This window comes from Homarus americanus, unplaced genomic scaffold, assembly GCF_018991925.1.
Source record: "Homarus americanus isolate GMGI-L3 unplaced genomic scaffold, GMGI_Hamer_2.0 scaffold25827, whole genome shotgun sequence".
In the NCBI taxonomy this organism is placed as follows: Eukaryota; Metazoa; Arthropoda; class Malacostraca; order Decapoda; family Nephropidae; genus Homarus; species Homarus americanus.
The window spans coordinates 786,224-805,352 of record NW_024738300.1 but is presented as its reverse complement, the minus strand read 5'-3'; the positions used below and the strand labels follow the sequence as shown (position 1 = coordinate 805,352).

Below are 19,129 nucleotides of genomic sequence, written 5' to 3'. Positions count from 1 at the left end.
TTATATCTGTGAAGCAGTAGAGTTTTTACAAGAAACCGTCGATAATGTGGTTACGGTACCAGTACTTTAACTCTTTCTGCTTCCGCATTGGATATTGGTGTACGAGACCTATGTTTTTGCAGTGAAATATAACAATCTCTCTTATTACCATGACACCTACCGTGGTGGACGAAGTGGTGCCGTCAGTGAACAGCAGGACGGAGCCGTGTGGATGAGACACCCTTGACAGCGCAGCTTTCACTGCCCCACCCGCTAATGACAACAGTTCATTTTTCTCTGTCGGAAATCACAATGAACCGTGATTTGTTGAGCTCAAATGCAAATAAAATGTCTTTTAGTAAACACGAAAACTAAAACTTCCTTGGAAAGTTTAACAATAGGTGAATATTAATTTGAATATCAACCTACTGGAAAAAACCCTCAAATCTTAATCCGTTTTCCATATCCTCAAAACCAAGTGGTTAGTGTGAATCGAAATTATGTTAATTTCATTTGAGTTTTAATATAGTTGTAATTTACATAGTCATTATATTTTAGTTCCATGCAGTGATTAATATAACTAGTTATCATTGTACAGTTGGGGAATTTTCCAACTGTTACAGTCAGAGTTGTCAATCCGTGAAGTATGAACCCTGAGAATGTCGGGGCTAGAGGGATGGGAGAGGTTTAATGGGTTACTTGTACAGTTACAACGTTTTATGTATTAAGCTTAGAATGTTTTGCTGCACATTTGGGTGGTATTCCCAGCTTGTGCTACAAGCTTAAACAATACAGTATATGCATATTAATTAATTATTTATGTATTTATTTTCCTTGTTTGCAACTTTCACGTAATCTAGGAGTGATAGGAAGACGAGCTCGTGTCCTTTATGGCAGCGTGAGTTTCTTGACTCGATACACAACGGATACATTTGATTCTATTTACATTAGTATCAAATTATTAATATTATAAAATTTGCAATAAATCACCCGAAGAAGTATCCAAACCACGTTTATAATAATTACCATTAATGTGTGATGACAATGATAAGTTAGTCGGCAGCAGTTCCACCTGTTGCAAGCATTTCCTGTTTGGTTATAGTTTTAATACAGCCGTACCATTTATTCATTGAGTGGTTTACGCTTGCTCTCATTTGCAGTTTGATCTGTAGTCCTGAGTGTTATTCATTATAACATCCAGGAAGGTTACCACATTAACACATATGAAGATTTTTAGTATTTTAATTAACTGTGTTTGGAGACCTCTCCGTCTTGCTACAACTTGCGAGTAATTTTAGGGGGCAGCCTTCACACCATTAACACCTCACGAGCGTTATGAATATGGCAGCCAAATTGTTATGAGTTTGTGACAATAGTTATTCGATCTTTTATCTTGTTTGCCTCCAGGTCAAATCAACGTGATATTATTTTACTTATTATATGTTTGAGCAACGTTGATGCTCTTATGTGTTCCTTGTTTACATGTGCTCTCATTGTTTGAGTGATGTAGTATGGGAGTTTATCATCCTATACACCTAAGTAGCATGTAGAATTAGCCTCCTCTGGGTCAAACTTAAGGAGTTTGCATCTGTCGTTATGATTATATTATTGATTATCGTAATATGATATTTACGTTTACAAAGTATAATGAAATAATATTCTCGTCTTTACTGATTTTAAGGCGATGCAAATTTGTAAGTAGTAATAGGTCTACTGGTGGTCTGCTCCCCCCACTCTCCCCACACACATACCCCCTCCTTGGCACTATACCTATTCGGTTTGTATTCTTAAGCTTTAGTGTCAAGTAGTAGCAGTAGTAGCCCGATTTTAGGACTACATAATGACAAAAATAAATAGATACCATAAAAACTGTGAGGGAACTGCTGATTGTTTCATTACGTAATGCCTGTTTGCTTCTTGTTCGTTCATCACAGCAGCCCATATTCCTGACACTAACTGCCAATTGCAAAAATTGCCGTCGTGTACACGATGCAGTGGTATCCCCCATGGTTAATTTGCAAGAAACACTCGGGGCTTAAAAAAGAAACAAAAAATATGCTATTCATTATTGGAACGTGGGAGATTTCCGCGCTGCCCTCCCCCCGCCCGTTGCACACTATGATGGAACTATGTTTTGAAACCAAAAGAAAAGAAATATAATTGGATGCACATAAATTGTAGAAATATGCAAAGGAATAATATTTTTTATAAGATATCCTCCATATAGAACAACACATGAAGAAGTGTATTGTTCTTTTTAAAAAAGAATTCCATGTTTGTGTAGGAACATCCGATAGCCTCTACTTTCCTGATCGCCGCTTATATCCTCCAAATTCTCCTAACCATCATAAAAGGTAAGCCTTTAAGATAACTAATCCAACTAATTTATGTGTAGGAATGTATGGAAATCAAATTACGCTGAAACAAATCGCAAGCTGGCCTAATTGGAGAGTGGTAAAAAAGCCGCTATATATAGGATGGTGAATGACGTCCCTTATTAGGAATAATATCGACCCACTTTTCGTAATGAGCGTAATTAATAACCGTCCAGCACTACGAAAATAAATATTGCATTAGTATGAATACTTTATAGCGTAAATTTCATATATTAATAAGTCCAAATATGCCTAGTAACCGGTGCCAGGTAGTTCCCAGGCATGTTTTATTTGTGTATGAGTTTAACCACAATTTGTTGCTAATAACATAAATTTAGTGATATAAATTCATGTTCTTTGTTATTAATTCCCTTAGTGACTCAATGTATTGCAATAAAGAACTACCTTACCACTTTTTGTGCAACATTTGTTGTGGTGGTAATAATTCACTTTGCCATTGACAGTGGTAGAATCAAGTGTGAATACATCGGCCTTGTATGTTCATGATTTCAACAAAAATTAATAATGTCTTCCAAAATAAAAGAAATTTATGGTATTATTATCTTTTCGGTCATCCAGCGCATTTTAGGAATTTAAATTGACAGATTTTTACCAGTTAGGTAGGTTAGGTTAACATTAATGATCACAGTTTTGGACCCACCATAAAAATCTACATTAGATTTTGCTTCAAAATTTTGAGTGTTGCATATGAAACCGAAGAGATCCGAGTTTCCATCGGAAATTTAATTTTTGGGATTATTTTAACAGACAAAATTACACATAATATGTAGGTGTTGGAAACTTATAAATATTAACCCTCATAAATAAAGATGTTTCAGAATTCGCAAATTTAACGAACACAATATTAATGCCCTTATTTTCACTTACAGGTGGAGATACAGTTGACTATTCACCTTCACTGAAACTGAAGAAATAATTCTTGGTGTCATGTATGATGTAGAATTTTTCCGGTTACTGGGAATATTCTGGAAATTGCTACCTAACCAAACCTCGGAATTGGTTCCCAGACTCGGAACAGAAATATTTGGGGACTTTCTGTAAAATCCCCAAATTGTTCAGAAAATACGTCTCGGAAAAATCATAATATATGCCTTAATTAATATATATATATATATATATATATATATATATATATATATATATATATATATATATATATATATATATATATATATATATATATATATATATATATATATATATATATATATGTATTAATTTTCTTGTGAAATTTGTGGACGATTTTTCCTTTAAAATACTGTACTCTTGATCATCCATATATTATAACATATCCTGCTTTTAATAAAGGCTATGATCTGACATTAGCATTATCATTGTATTCCTATCGTTATTATTACTACATTCTATATTAAACATTAAAAAATTGCAGAAATATTTTGCCATTAACATTGCAGACTATATTCGGGATATTTTTAAACCATTTAATTATCATCTTGTTTTATGTTTAGCATCTTAGGTTTAGTCATTTCCTCGTAGAAGCTCGGAAGGTGGTGACCGAACAATGTATTAGCCCCTTAATCTTTATATAAATGTGGAGTAGTGCATTAAGCTTATATAATCATATCACCCCCTGTAAATTTCCACTAGCTTTGAGGTGACATGGTCACTTAAGGCGTGGCCCTAAAATGCTAAGTTAGCTTTTAAAAGCTGGCTAGCGCTCTCACTATCAATCCCACTCGCACATCAATTGGGCGATTTAGTACAGCCAATCTAAGATAGCCTCTGTCCTCATTTAACAATCATAGCTACAGTGATTAAGTTACGGTGATATACACTTGGAACTGTATGTGGTTAAGGGCGAGAGCTGCCCACTCTCCCATAAATACGGCCTTCATTCCAAATGAGTACAAATTATTACAGATAACACAGAACTTTGGTTTGCACAAAGGACACAAACCTAGCTAATAGGCAGATATAAAATGTCCTTATATATTGTTTTTGAAAATACAGTATGAATAGATACTCATAGGTTGTCGATACAAAATTAATCATGGTTACTGGGATTGTAGTCAATCATTATGACTCATTGAGTAAGGGTGAGTCAGCTGATAGTTGTTGTGGTTCGCCAGGATTTAGTTGGAACATAAAATTGGAAGCGATTATTTTGATAATATCTTTGACCAAGCAAATCCTTAATCATTATAAAGCAGAATATTATGACCTGGGTAATCACCAATGGTTAATTCATTATATTTTGCTTAAGTATTAGAGGTTATATATGAGCTTATAAGTTTCAATTCACCATTAATGAATGTAATGGAAAACGTATACATTCAATCATAGGCCAAATGCGTGTTTTTGCACTTTAATATTAGAGTGCTGCATTGATGTGTGTGGCGGTGATACCGAGTGGGTGTTGTCAAGGCTCGCCACGCAAGCGAGAGGACCCGGGTTGGATTCCAGGGCAGGGTGAAACAAAGGGCAAGTTTCTTTACGCCTTTTGCCTCTGTCTACCCAGCAGTAACGGGGGACCAGGGCCGGTATACACAAAACTTTTAAAGGCCTTAATAGTTTTGTTAAGTTAAAAGACCTCGGGAGCACTTTTAAGTCCCGTAATAGTTGTCTGTTAGCTGATACCATGGCGAACCAACAACATCAGCGGCGGCAACACATTTATCGGGAAAGGAGGGATATATTTAATGAATATAGTGTGTACTGAATATATTAAATATAGTGTGAATATATTGTGTGTATTCCCTCTTTATAGCAGATAGTTTCTTTCTTGACTTGGACAATACTGAGAACCAGCGTGTCTCACACTCTGCCACTGACCTCACCACACCAGGAAATGCAGCATTGACTCTCATGGTGATTTACAGCCATGACCTCTTGTTGTCTTTATTATTTAGGAAAGGCTTGAAGCTGCCATTCAATCTAAACTTTTTCTCTTCAATGGCATCCACCAATAATAAAGTCTGGTCTGCTGTCCAGATGGGCTTCTTTTTCTTTCGTGGGGTTGAGGCTTCCATATCAGTGACGTTCATCTTGTTCGCTCCTTCAATAACACGCGTGTGAGGGTTTGTTTACAAAGAGCACAGTAAGGCAAGCCACCGATCACTATCCTTGGTTAATATATCCTCCTTCAAACTGCATAGATTAGATTTTTTCTTTTAATGATCAAAATGTATATAAATGTAAATATTGAAATTAATCTTCATAATTTTATTGAGGTTATTCAGCCATAAGACCATTTTATATGATGAACTCCTGCTATCCTTAGCGCTGTCTAGCGGTACTTAAACAACTATTTGTACGGTAAAAGTTTGCTAGTTAAGCTTTGTGTATTCACTTTTAAATTTTACTGGTACTGGTACTATTTTGTCATTAGCAGAAAAGTTTTGTGTATGCCGGCCCTGGATGTTAATCGATTTCCGGATCGTGTTTCGGAGTAATGGTTAGCCAGCGCAATTGGCCAGTTGATCAGTCTTCTTGGACCATTCCTTGGCACTGGGTCATGCAACTCGATAACTTGGGCCTTGAAGGTGTGATTGTTGTGTTGGCGACAGCTTCTGCACCTTAAGCAAATTCACCCCTAAATGGCCCTAGTGCCGACCATCCTCGAACACAAGGGGCAACCATTACTTACTTTACTTGTGTGTGGTAAGGGGAGGTAGACCACCGAAACACCCACTATAACTTATTGTTATCTATAAATTTACATCAATTTAATATAAGTTGTGACTTCTAATTCTTTCAAAATCTTTAAATAACTGCTTATAATGCGTATATGTGATTAGATAATTTGGCAGTAAAGGGGAAATATCTGTTCATAATTTGTAAGTAACAGAACCCACAAACTCACGATAGGAGTAATGGTTATTAACTTGTGTTTTTGATCAATGATACATATAAATATATATATATATATATATATATATATATATATATATATATATATATATATATATATATATATATATATATATGGGTATTTTGCACTTGATTCAAGATGATCTTCACGTTGCCTCTGATAGATGTCTTGAGATATCAAGAATCGACTAAACTAAGGTGCTCAAATGAAAATATTAAAAAAAAATAAATTATATATATATATATATATATATATATATATATATATATATATATATATATATATATATATATATATATATATATATATATATATATATATATATATTTATATCCACTTTTAAGATTCATTCAAGCCTTGTTGAGAATGGTCTACTTGTGCTATGTTGATTTCCCTTTTCCCTTGTGATTTTATCAAGATTTATATCCACGTATTTCATTGTGGATACAAGAAATATATATATATATATATATATATATATATATATATATATATATATATATATATATATATATATATATATATATATATATATATATATATATATATATATATATATATATATATATATATATATATATATATATATATATATATATATATATATATATATATATATATATATATATATATATATATATATACATAGAGATAGATATATAGAGAGAGAGAGAGAGAGAGAGAGAGAGAGAGAGAGACGACAGTGTACCATTGAGCCCTTCGAATTTTCAGCGTTTGCCTAATGTTCCAAAGCACACGCCCGTAAGGAAGTCATAAAACTATTTTACCGAATTTTATTCAGAAAACTGCTCTACCGAATTTTATTAAACTAAATGACAGCACCCTATGGGATTCCTGAAATGGGGAGGTAGAAACTTGGTTAAATTCAATAGTTATAAAACTTAGTATTTACCAATTACACTTTCCAAATTAGATGATCTCCCACCAATCACATTTCAGGACGCAATCATTTTGCCAAGTTCTAAAATACATATACTAGGTCTGACCATTTCCTCTAATATGTCATGCAAGCCACACATCCACAACATTGCTAAAGTTGCCTCGCAAAAGCTGGGAATGCTGTAAAGATGCCGGAGCTACTTCACTCCTGAGCAGTTGCTTCAAGTTAATAAAGGATTCATTCGTCCTAACTTAGAGTACTGCTCACATATCTGGGATAGCTCTTCTTCTGTCCAACTGTTAGATAGGGTGGAATCAAAGGCATTTCGTCTTATTAACTCTCTTCCTTTAGTTGATAATCTTTCTTCCCTTTCTCTTCGCAGCAATTTTGCTTCATTCTCTCTCTCTTTTACAGGTACTTTAACGGGTAATATTCGGTGGATTTGGCCCTGACCGCGGTGCCCACAGTTTCTCTGTGGCTATCGGTCACACTAGAATAGCCCGTTATAGTACATCCTTCTTTCCTGTACACAGCCAAAACTGTGGAATGCTCTGCCTTCTTCTGTGTTTCCATACACATACAATCTGTCTCACTTTAAAAAGCTGGTTTTCCGCGTGGTGTAAATTTATATAATTTTTTTCTTTTCTATTTTTAATTTATTTTTACTCCTATTTTTTCGTCCCCTAGGCCCCTTTGTGGGTCGACGACCTATGCCCGGGTGGGCTAATCCCCGTAAAAACACACACAAAAGAAGGAACCCCCATTAAGAGTAACACCAACGATTTTCATGTACAACCCACCTTCCTCGACCCGACTGTATTCGTGGCAATTAATGCAAATATGGTAGCATTTACTCAATTTCATTTATGCCAATCACTGGTATCTTGGCGAAATTTTTTTAACCAAATTAGGTTATGTTAGTGGAGATTGATTCTATTTACTTATAATGATGTTACTTTTGGGATGTAATTATTCCTGAAACACCTGAGATAATGATTATTTTATTACTAATTTTAGGTATTTATTCACATGCTTAGAGTAGCGTTCAGTACTGTGGAGTCAAGAGTGTGAGAGAGCGTGTAAATGTCTGGACGTTATATAATAAACAATAATACAATACTACTATATTTAGTGTATTTACTGGCTTACCAGAAGGTAGAGGTAACTGAGTCAGTGCCAGAAGGATATTAGACAGAAACAACAGTAGTGATGGTGCAGTCATCGTCATCCTTTCTGGCCATTCAGTGTCTGGTATTGTGGAAAAGATTGATAAATAAAAATTACTAACACATTTTTAAACTCCAGCTTCATATGTATATATATATATATATATATATATATATATATATATATATATATATATATATATATATATATATATATATATATATATATATATATATATATATATATATATATATGCAAGTAAATCACTGTAGGTGCGCGTGATCCAGGTATATGCTGATAACCACAAGGAAAGAAGAAAACACGAAGTTCCCAAGCGCTTTCGTGTAATTCACATCTTCAGGGGTGAGTACAGACTAGAGAGAGTAATACAAATCAAGGTGTATATATACAGAGGAGGGTGAGACCAGGTCCACAATGGTCAGGTATTAGGTAATGACCCTACTAATCTTTAAATAGCACACAACGGTTGGTGGTCAGGTCAGATGGTCAAGTGACCCGGCCTTCTCACCTGATCACAAATCTTCTTAATTACAAAATTGTCCAGCTTGTACATGCCGTTACTCAAATTCATGTTGAATGCTTCGGTATGTTTAATAAGACTAGATTCTATGATGTTCCTACTATCAATTGAATTACATGGTAATATTGAGGAGGCATTATCCCAGTCAATGCAATGCTTGTTATCCCTCAAATGAACAAACAGAGCATTGGATTCCTGGCCTGTCCTAACACTGTATTTGTGTTGTTTAATTCTAGTTGCAAGATCTTTACCTGTCTGGCCTAAGTAAAACATATTACATTCCTTGCAAGGAACTTTATAAATGCAACCAATTGTGTTGTTGGGGGAGTTCTTGATTAACATTTATTTAACATGCATGAGTTTTTAAATGCCACATTGACGTTCCAGGTTTTTAGCTGTGCAGGAATGTGTGAGAAATTTTTGTGAAATGGTAATATTAAGATATTCTTATGGTCATGGGTGGGCTTGGGGTCAGTTCTATAAAAAGTTTTCTTAGTAATGTTTAAGCATTTGTCTATGAAAGATCTAGGGTAGTTAAGGTTTGAGCCAATATTATATATATATTTGTATTCCTCATCGATGAATTCCGGACCAGTTTAAAATCATGATTAATGTGTAAGTTATTGAGTTTATCAACCAGATCCATATTATTCTTGATATTGGAGTTAGAAATGTTGCCAACTAGGGGATTTAGTAAAGAAACTAACCATTTAGATAGTTTATAAGAGATTGACCCAACTGAGCTAATGATGGGTCTTGCTGGGTTATTGGGCTTGTGGGTCTTGATTACACCGTACATGTATGGCAGTGGAGGGGACGTTGAAGTAAGATGTTTAATGAGCGTAGCTTTGCCTCTCAATAGGGACTTCAGTTTTTTGTTGAACTGGGTGTTGACAGTGTTGAGAGGATTTTAAACTGGTCAGCTTTGATGTAACGTCACTCTTTACAAAGGTCCCAGTTGATGATTTACTAGAGTTCCTCATAGATTCCCTGGATAACATTTCACTGCCCGTCTCGAAAGACGACTTCATCGAACTCATCAAACTATGTATTAAGGATTGCAAATTCGAATTCAATGGGGAATATTATGCTCAAAAATTTGGTATGGCAATGGGTAACCCACTCTCACCTGTATTAAGCAACCTATATATGGAATTCTTTGAAAAGAAACTATTAAGTAATATTTTACCACCCTCAGCAGTCTGGTTTAGATATGTTGATGATGTATTATGTCTCTGGCCATGTAATGAGGACCTAAAAGCTTTCCTGCCACAACTTAACAACTTAGCCCCCTCGATCAAATTCACTGTGGAATTAGAGCAAGACTGTAAATTGCCATTCCTAGACTGTCTGATACACAGAATAGGTAACACTTTTAAGTTCAGTATTTATAGAAAACCAACTAATGTGTGTTCATACATTCATTATTATTCTGCCCACCATAATAAAGTCAAACAGTCAGTATTTTCAACAATGTTTTTACGTGCCTTGAGAATTTGCAGTCCGGAATTCATCGATGAGGAATACAAATATATATATAATATTGGCTCAAACCTTAAATACCCTAGATCTTTCATAGACAAATGCTTAAACATTACTAAGAAAACTTTTTATAGAACTGACCCCAAGCCCACCCATGACCATAAGAATATCTTAATATTACCATTTCACAAAAATTTCTCACACATTCCTGCACAGCTAAAAACCTGGAACGTCAATGTGGCATTTAAAAACTCATGCACTGTTAAACAAATGTTAATCAAGAACTCCCCCAACAACACAATTGGTTGCATTTATAAAGTTCCTTGCAAGGAATGTAATATGTTTTACTTAGGCCAGACAGGTAAAGATCTTGCAACTAGAATTAAACAACACAAATACAGTGTTAGGACAGGCCAGGAATCCAATGCTCTGTTTGTTCATTTGAGGGATAACAAGCATTGCATTGACTGGGATAATGCCTCCTCAATATTACCATGTAATTCAATTGATAGTAGGAACATCATAGAATCTAGTCTTATTAAACATACCGAAGCATTCAACATGAATTTGAGTAACGGCATGTACAAGCTGGACAATTTTGTAATTAAGAAGATTTGTGATCAGGTGAGAAGGCCGGGTCACTTGACCATCTGACCTGACCACCAACCGTTGTGTGCTATTTAAAGATTAGTAGGGTCATTACCTAATACCTGACCATTGTGGACCTGGTCTCACCCTCCTCTGTATATATACACCTTGATTTGTATTACTCTCTCTAGTCTGTACTCACCCCTGAAGATGTGAATTACACGAAAGCGCTTGGGAACTTCGTGTTTTCTTCTTTCCTTGTGGTTATATACCTAGATCATATATATATATATATATATATATATATATATATATATATATATATATATATATATATATATATATATATATATATATATATATATATATGTATATATATATATATATATATATGCTGTAGGTAACACAAGGAAAGAAGTACTCAAGTGAAGATGTGAATTACACAAAGCGCTTGTGAACTTCGTGTTTTCTTCTTTCCTTGTGGTTTATCAGCATATATATATATATATATATATATATATATATATATATATATATATATATATATATATATATATATATATATATATATGCTGATAACCTTGATAATCACATAGGAAACAGATTAACACGAAGTTCCCAAGCCAAGCTGTTTCGTGTATTTCACATCTTCAGGGGTGAGTACAGTACTCCTCCTGGAGATGTGAAATACACGAAACAGCTTGGGAACTAGGGCCCGAATTCAGAGCAGTGATTTGAAACCGCATGAAGGTTTAAACCAAGGACCGAGAGAAGATTGAAGTTTGTTGGTAGTAAGAACGCTGGCTTGAGCCAACGCAAAGATTCAAACCGGGTTTGAGATTGGAATTGTCCATCCTCGAGTTAATCCAGCCTGGAGGCAGGTTTGGAGGTCGACCCTTCAAGCAAATCAACGTGAATTTTGGCGATATATTCAAATTGGAAATTTTGTGGAGAGAAGACTCATGGTAAATAGGCAGAATCCTATCAAATTTTATGATGACACGCAATTGAAACAACGATATAGGTTCAGCAAGGGAAATTTCCTTGATATTGTCCGTGATATGGAGCATCTACTTGACAGACCTGTTGGCTATGGTTCACCTCTACCTCCCATTCATCAGCTGGATGATTTTCTTTGAGATTCTTCGCAACGAATAGTTTCCAGGTAAGGAAGATTCTGGTTACTTAATGAGTTCTGGTAATGTGTTACAACACTTTCGTGTTTAAGGTCCATGAAGATCAAGTTGGTAAATGTAAAGAACGCTGACGTTTCTTTATTTTGAGTGTTTTTCTTTAGGAAAACTATTTTGGTGTATTTTTAATATAATTGAATCAATGCTGAGTGCATTTTGATATTAATGTATTAATAAAGGAAAGTCTTTTCTTAACATTACTAATCAGGGGAAATGTGGGGTTAAAAGAACAGAAAGAAACCTAACCTAACCTAGCCAGGTTACTACGGCCTGCATTGATTCATCTTGCTTTGGTTATGAATATTGACACCTGTCCCGGGTTATATCAACAATTTGTAGGTAATTGTTCTTCGTCTATGAATTTCTTCGTTATCATATAACAACACAGCCACGTTGTAACACAGTACCACAATTCATTATAATTTGATTGTAATCATATTAATAAAAGTAACTTATGATGTACAAGGAGAGATTTCTCCTCCTCCGTGAAAACTGTCGAGTCATACAGTTGCCGCCATAATCTTCTAAACATTACTCTCGATGGTGATTGGCTGTCGTAATGATGCAGATGAAACGTGATTGGCTGGAATTTCAGTGTTCGAATCCTTACTCGTAGCTGAAGAAAAAGAACTAGATTACCCGATTTGGGATTCAAGCCGATGTTCTGAATGTGGCTAATCCACTGCAGGAAATCTCAGATCAAGGAATCCTGATTCGCACGCCTGAGCCGAACAGAATTCAGGCCTAGGTGTTTTCTTGCTTTCTATGTGGTTATTAGCATATACATGGATCACAAGCACTTACAGTGGGAATCGAACCTGGAACTCTGGGTGTGAACAGGGATCGCTACTACTGCGCAACAAAGAAGCCAAAAGCAATCCTTGGCTTTGTTATATTTCATACAAAGCCTGTTGATCGTGCTTATGGTGTCGTGAACATCCATTGGGGATTGCCCGTGAACAAGCTTTGTGTGAAATATAACAAAGCCTAGGATTGCTTTTGATGTCCTTGTGGCGTGGTAGAAGCAATCCCTGTTCACACGCAGCGGTTCAGGGGTCGATTCCCGACTAGAGAGGTATTGTTTGTATATGGAAGTCCGCGTGCTATATATATATAATCTCATGTAGATCCACAATGGAAACGTGGATAAGATAAATCATGATAAAATCACACAGGGAAAAGGGAAACAATGGAGCGCCTTAGCTTTCGTCTTTATTCAAGACATCTTCAGAGGCATTGAATTACAAAGACTGAGAGAGACTTATGTACACAGGGTGACCTTACAAAACAGGAGGTCAGGGGAAAAAACATGACATCCACTAATCCACACACCAACCACACACACACACACACACACACACACACACATATATATATATATATATATATATATATATATATATATATATATATATATATATATATATATATATATATATATATATATATATATATATATATATATATATATAAGACTCTCAACTGAAAAGCTTAGGGCTTACATTCATTAGAGAGGCGTAGAGTTAGGGGAGATATGATAGAGGTGTACAAGTGGGTAAGTGGGATTAACAAGGGTAAAATGGAAGATGTTCTGAAGCTCAGTAATAACGAAATAACTAGAACAAATGGCTTTAAATTAGATAAATTCCGATTCAGAAAGGATATAGGCAAGCACTGGTTTGGTAATAGAGTTGTGGATATGTGGAATAGGCTACCGAGTGCTATAGTAGGATCGGGGACGCTAGGGAGCTTCAAGACGAAGTTGGATAGGCACATGGAAGTGCTGGGATGGGTGTGAAAGGGATCTGCCCTGCATGGGCCAGTCGGCCTCCTGCAGTATCCCACTTTCTTATGTTCTTATGTTCCTCCAGTGAGGAATGAAAGTCCACCATGCAGCAAACATTCCCTCCCTGGATTTCTATGCCGAGGCGCTGGAACAAATAGCTAGATGCTCTTGAATCTCTAGTGGTTTCAAAAAGCTTGGTGCCCGGCTTAATTAGAAGCTTCAGAGCTTTGGTTTCCTAGGCTCCCAGAGTCTATGACCGTTTTCTCTTTCTGATATCGATTTAGTCCCACGGTATTCCAGAGGAATACCGTAAATCCGTTCCGTCTGGGCGCTTGTTGTCGGACCTGTATAACTGCAGTTCAATGTGAGCTGGACACCCCACAATGGTTAACCCCCTTGATGATATTATTTAACTGGGTGGCTACCTTTCTATAATTTGGGCCATTTACTACTACATCCATTCTATATGATACAGTATTATGAAAGACGGTAGGAGCGCTGCCCATGTGTCTAGGGAGGCTTTACTCATACCAATTTCTCCCAGGCTCCGGAAAAATTTTAGAATTTTCAAACTAGTTTAACCTAATCTAAGGATTTTTGTAAACACAAAAGAAGATTCCTTTTAAATAGAAATATGCTCGTAAGGTCCTCACTCTGGTGGGATAAGGCAAGGACGATAAATGTATTAACCATTTATTATAATACTCAGTCTATTATCTTTTTTTTAATTAAATCTTACCATAACACTGAATTCAAATGAAAGCGTCGTAAATGATTCTAGAGGCATATATACTCACCCTGTATACAATATTTATAAGTAAAGAATATGTTCAAAGTAGTGTGACTATATTTCTTCGTGTCTTATTAATTTTTGTCCCTTTCACTCTACTATTGATTCACTCCGCGCTGTGTGATATACAATCAGTATCATTGCAACTCGCTCCATGAAATAAATCACAAAAGCAAACATAGGAAATGAAGGAAAATTAGTACGTATTTATGATTTCATATCAAATTTATTACCTTTACATCACTAAGTATTATGCTTTTACCATTAGATATAAATATTTTCAAAGGGACTACCATATCTAAACAGATTTACAACAATATTTAGTAGAATTTATCTCATTCAATACGAAAGAAAATTTAACTTAATAAGTTAACAATCATTATGCACAAATATGAAAAAGTTTAAATTACAGTAAACAAGTTTGTAAAGTGAAATAAATAAAATATTGAAACATGAAATTACTTAAATGGAAAATTATTGTGTTCACATTATCAAAAGCGATTTCCTTATACCATTGTAAAATCTGACTTGAAATATCTCGGAATTTTAAAACACAAATAGACTATTGAAGAGTAGCCACTGGTAAGGAGTGTTCTTTAGTGTCTTTTTACTAGAAATATACTTCGGTGAAAAACTAAACTGACAAACCGCAAATGATAATATATAATTTAAAAATTATTAATAAATGACAGGATTCCAAACAATATTTCATTATAAGATGCATGTATTCTTGTACTTCAGATAATTAGAATTAGCAAAGTTGTATCCATGGTAAGGCCAGTGTAGGTAAGAACCATATGTTGAGTTTGTCTGCGGGTGTGTCACTAAAGCTGGGACAATTGCCGTTTTTCTTTTATCAAGTTCCATTCGGAATTTACCCCTTCGAGGTTTGTTGTTGACATTGCCTTGATATTGCCATCGTTTAATCCATCTGTACACTGTAGTGATGCTTACATCGGAATTTTCTGCAATATCTCGGACGGACATACCTCCCACCCACATCCACACCAGCTTGAAGCGCTTAACCAAGTCTGTTGGTGCTTTTATGTTCCTGCGCTTCATCGTCCTGTGTGAGATAAAATTTCAAAAGTCATTTCACGTTTCTGTTATTTATCTGGTGGCTAATGACATTTTTCCATCTTATAAGAAGAAAGAACATAAGAAAATATGGAGTCTGCAATAGGCGGGTTGGCCTGTGCATGGCAGCTGCTATCCAGAGTTACTACCACTCCACTCTATACACTAATTAATTTTATCTTTTCTTTGATACGACAGTGCAGCTATCTTTAGGTAACGAAACTGACCAATAAAACGTTTGAGCTTAAAATATTTACGATTCGACCTACAGCTTCAGTCTTGTGGGCCTGGCCTAACCAAGCTCCACGGAAGGTCCAAATAGAATGGACATTTCTTTTTTTATAATTATCTTTAAATTCAGAATCAAAACAAAAATAAATTCCACAGAACCTTGTGCGCCACAAGGACAATACAAGTGATCCTACACGTTGATTATTTTATATAAAACCTGTTCATTCGTCTTTTTTAAGCGCCGTGTGCCTCCAGCGGGGGCTGCCCGTATCAACTACTTGGCCGTAGTAGCATTTTACCTAGTCCAGCTACGAAACACGAGGCTACATATAAAGTATAACACATCAGTCCATATAGCAGTGGTAGCGATCCCCGTTCACACGCAGAGGTCCAGGGTACGATTCTCGACTTGTGAGGTATTGTTTGTATGTGGAAGTCCGCTTGCTATATGGACTGATGATATATAATTATGTTAATATTTCTATCAACAAACAATACAAACGGATTTAACCCATAAGAAACAGTATACAGTATGTGATTTCGTAAGAGCTTACCGACTTAGCAGAGGTTGTAAGAGGGAAGGAAGAAGACTTGTTCACACTCCTCCGTGCTGAGCAAGAGTGAGGTGCAAGCTGAGTGGGACCATGGTTTTAATTGTGTACCAACCTCAGTTGACATTTCATTGGCCTATGTCATAGGATAAAGCCAATGTGAAAAGTTTTTAATCAACGTATGCCTTTTACTGTCAGTAAGTTGGATTGATAATAAATGGCTTTCTTAAAGTTCAGTAAACTAAACATAAGAACATAAGAATGGAGGAAACTGCAGCGCACCTATTGGCCCATACTGGGCAGTCCCGTCTACACCCAACCCCTATTGCTCATATAAGCATCCAACCTATGTTTGAAACAATTCAGCGTATTCGAGTTAATGATGATATTTGGTAACTTGTTCCATTCATCCACTACTCTGTTTCCAAACCAGTGTTTACCTATTTCACGCCTAAATCTAAATTTGTCTAATTTAAAACCATTGTTACGAGTTCGCTCCTGGTTGGATAGTTTGAGTACCTTTGTAATGTCCCCTTTGTTTAGCCCTGCCTTCCACTTATACACCTCTATCATCATATAAACAGAATTATATATTTATATACAGTTTACCTTATAAACAATATTATGTTACAGACTCTTTCAGTTTTGCTTAGGAACTAACCAGCATCTCGTTCAACAACTGTGTTATGGCTAGCTTTGATATTATACAGTCTCTATTTACCAACATTCCTCTTGCCGAAACTATTGACATATGTACAGATGAATTGTTCTGATATATAGATATAGTTGATGGATTAGTTAAACCACAATTTAAAGAATTTTTAAAATTGGCTGTAAATGATTGCTATTGCTATTTAATAACAAAGCTTATAAACAACGTGATTGTGTTGCTATGAGTTCACCCTTAGGTCCCACGTTGGCCAACGCTTTCCTCTATCACCACGAGTTTTGGCTAATTGAATGTACCGCCCAATTTAAGCCTTTGTTCTATCGATAATTTAATGTGTTGAAGACACATTTTTTATTTTCAGATCACTTGATCACTTCCCCGTGTCCTTAAATTACCTAAATTCGAAGCATGACAATATCAAATTTACTTGTGAATTAGTAAAGGACATTATTCTACCATTTCTTGTTATTAATATCCACCGTCTTCATAATAGTTTCGAGACAGCCTTATACAGAAAACCAACAGTCACAGGTTTGAGGTCAAAATTTTGATAATTCATTCCTCTTAATTACTAACGAAATCTTGTGTGTACTCTTACCGACAGAGCCTTTAATAAATGTTCAAGCAACTTCCACCCGGATATTGAACTGAAATATATGAGTTCCATAAGAGATTTACATATACTCATATAGGGAAAATCCTAAATAGGATTTTTGGTCCCATACAGCCTGAAGTCCACACAGGCTCACTTAAGAAGCTTCTCAGTGAATTCTGTCCACAAATCTCTCTTACACTCGTCTTCAAATTCCAGAGTTCAATTAAAAAATCTTTAAAACTAAAGACAGAGGAGGGTGAGATCAAGTCCACGATGGTCAGGTATTAGGTAATGACCCTACTAATCTTCAAAAAGCACCACAGCAGTCGGTAGTCAGGTCAGAGGGTAAGATGACCCAACCTTCTCACCTGGTTAAAAATCTTCATAATTATGAAATTATCCAGTTTGTACATACCATTACTCAAATTCATGTTGACGGATTCGGTATGTTTAATGAGACTAGATTCTATAAAGTTCCTACTGTCAATTGAATTACAAGATAATATTGAGGCGGCATTATCCCAGTCAATGCAATGTTTATTATCCCTCAAATGAACAAACAGAGCATTGGATTCCTGTCCTGTCCTAATGCTACATTTATGTTGTTTAAGTCTGGTCTAAGTAGAACATATTACATTCCTTGCAAGGAACCTTATTAATGTAGCCACCTGTATTGTTGGGGGAGTTCTTGATTAACATTTGTTTAACAGTGCATGAGTTTTTATATGCCGCATTGACGTTCCAGATTTTTAGTTGTAAAGGAATTTGAGAGAAATTTTTACGAAATGGTAATACTAAGAGATTCTTATGGTCATAAGAACATAAGGAGTCTGCAATAGGCCGGTTGGCCTGTGCATGGCAGCTCCTGTCGAGAGTTACTACCACTCTCTATCATCCATGAATCTATTTAGCCTCCTTTTCAAACTTTCCAGAGTTCCAGCACTTACTACAAAGTTGCTAAGTTTGTTCCACTCGTCCACCACCCTATTTGTGAACCAGTTTCTTCCTATCTCCCTCCTAAACCTAAACTTATCCAACTTAAATCCGTTGCTCCGAGTCCTATCCTGCTCGGATATTATAAGAACTTTATCTATACCCCCTTTATTGATTCCTTTCACCCACTTAAATACTTCTATCAAATCTCCCCGCACTCTTCGTCTTTCTAGGGAATGCAAGTTAAGTTTCTTTAAACTATCCTGATATGGAAGGTTTCTAAGTCCCGGAATCATTTTCGTCATTCTTCGCTGCACCGACTCTAGTGAATTGATATCCATTCTATAATAACGGCACCAGAACTGAACCGCATAATCGAGGTGCTGCCTGACTAGCGCAAGATATAGTTGGAATAAA

General features: G+C 35.7%; 1 long non-coding RNA gene across 1 annotated transcript; it reads right to left on the bottom strand.

Annotated features, from left to right (window-relative positions):
- Positions 1-169: 169 nt before the first annotated feature.
- Positions 170-16,595, bottom strand: LOC121873766. The gene is made up of 3 exons (XR_006090306.1): positions 16,518-16,595; positions 8,258-8,356; positions 170-276 (listed from the first exon to the last, which is right to left on the bottom strand). It is a non-coding gene; the product is annotated as an uncharacterized LOC121873766 (long non-coding RNA).
- Positions 16,596-19,129: the final 2,534 nt, after the last annotated feature.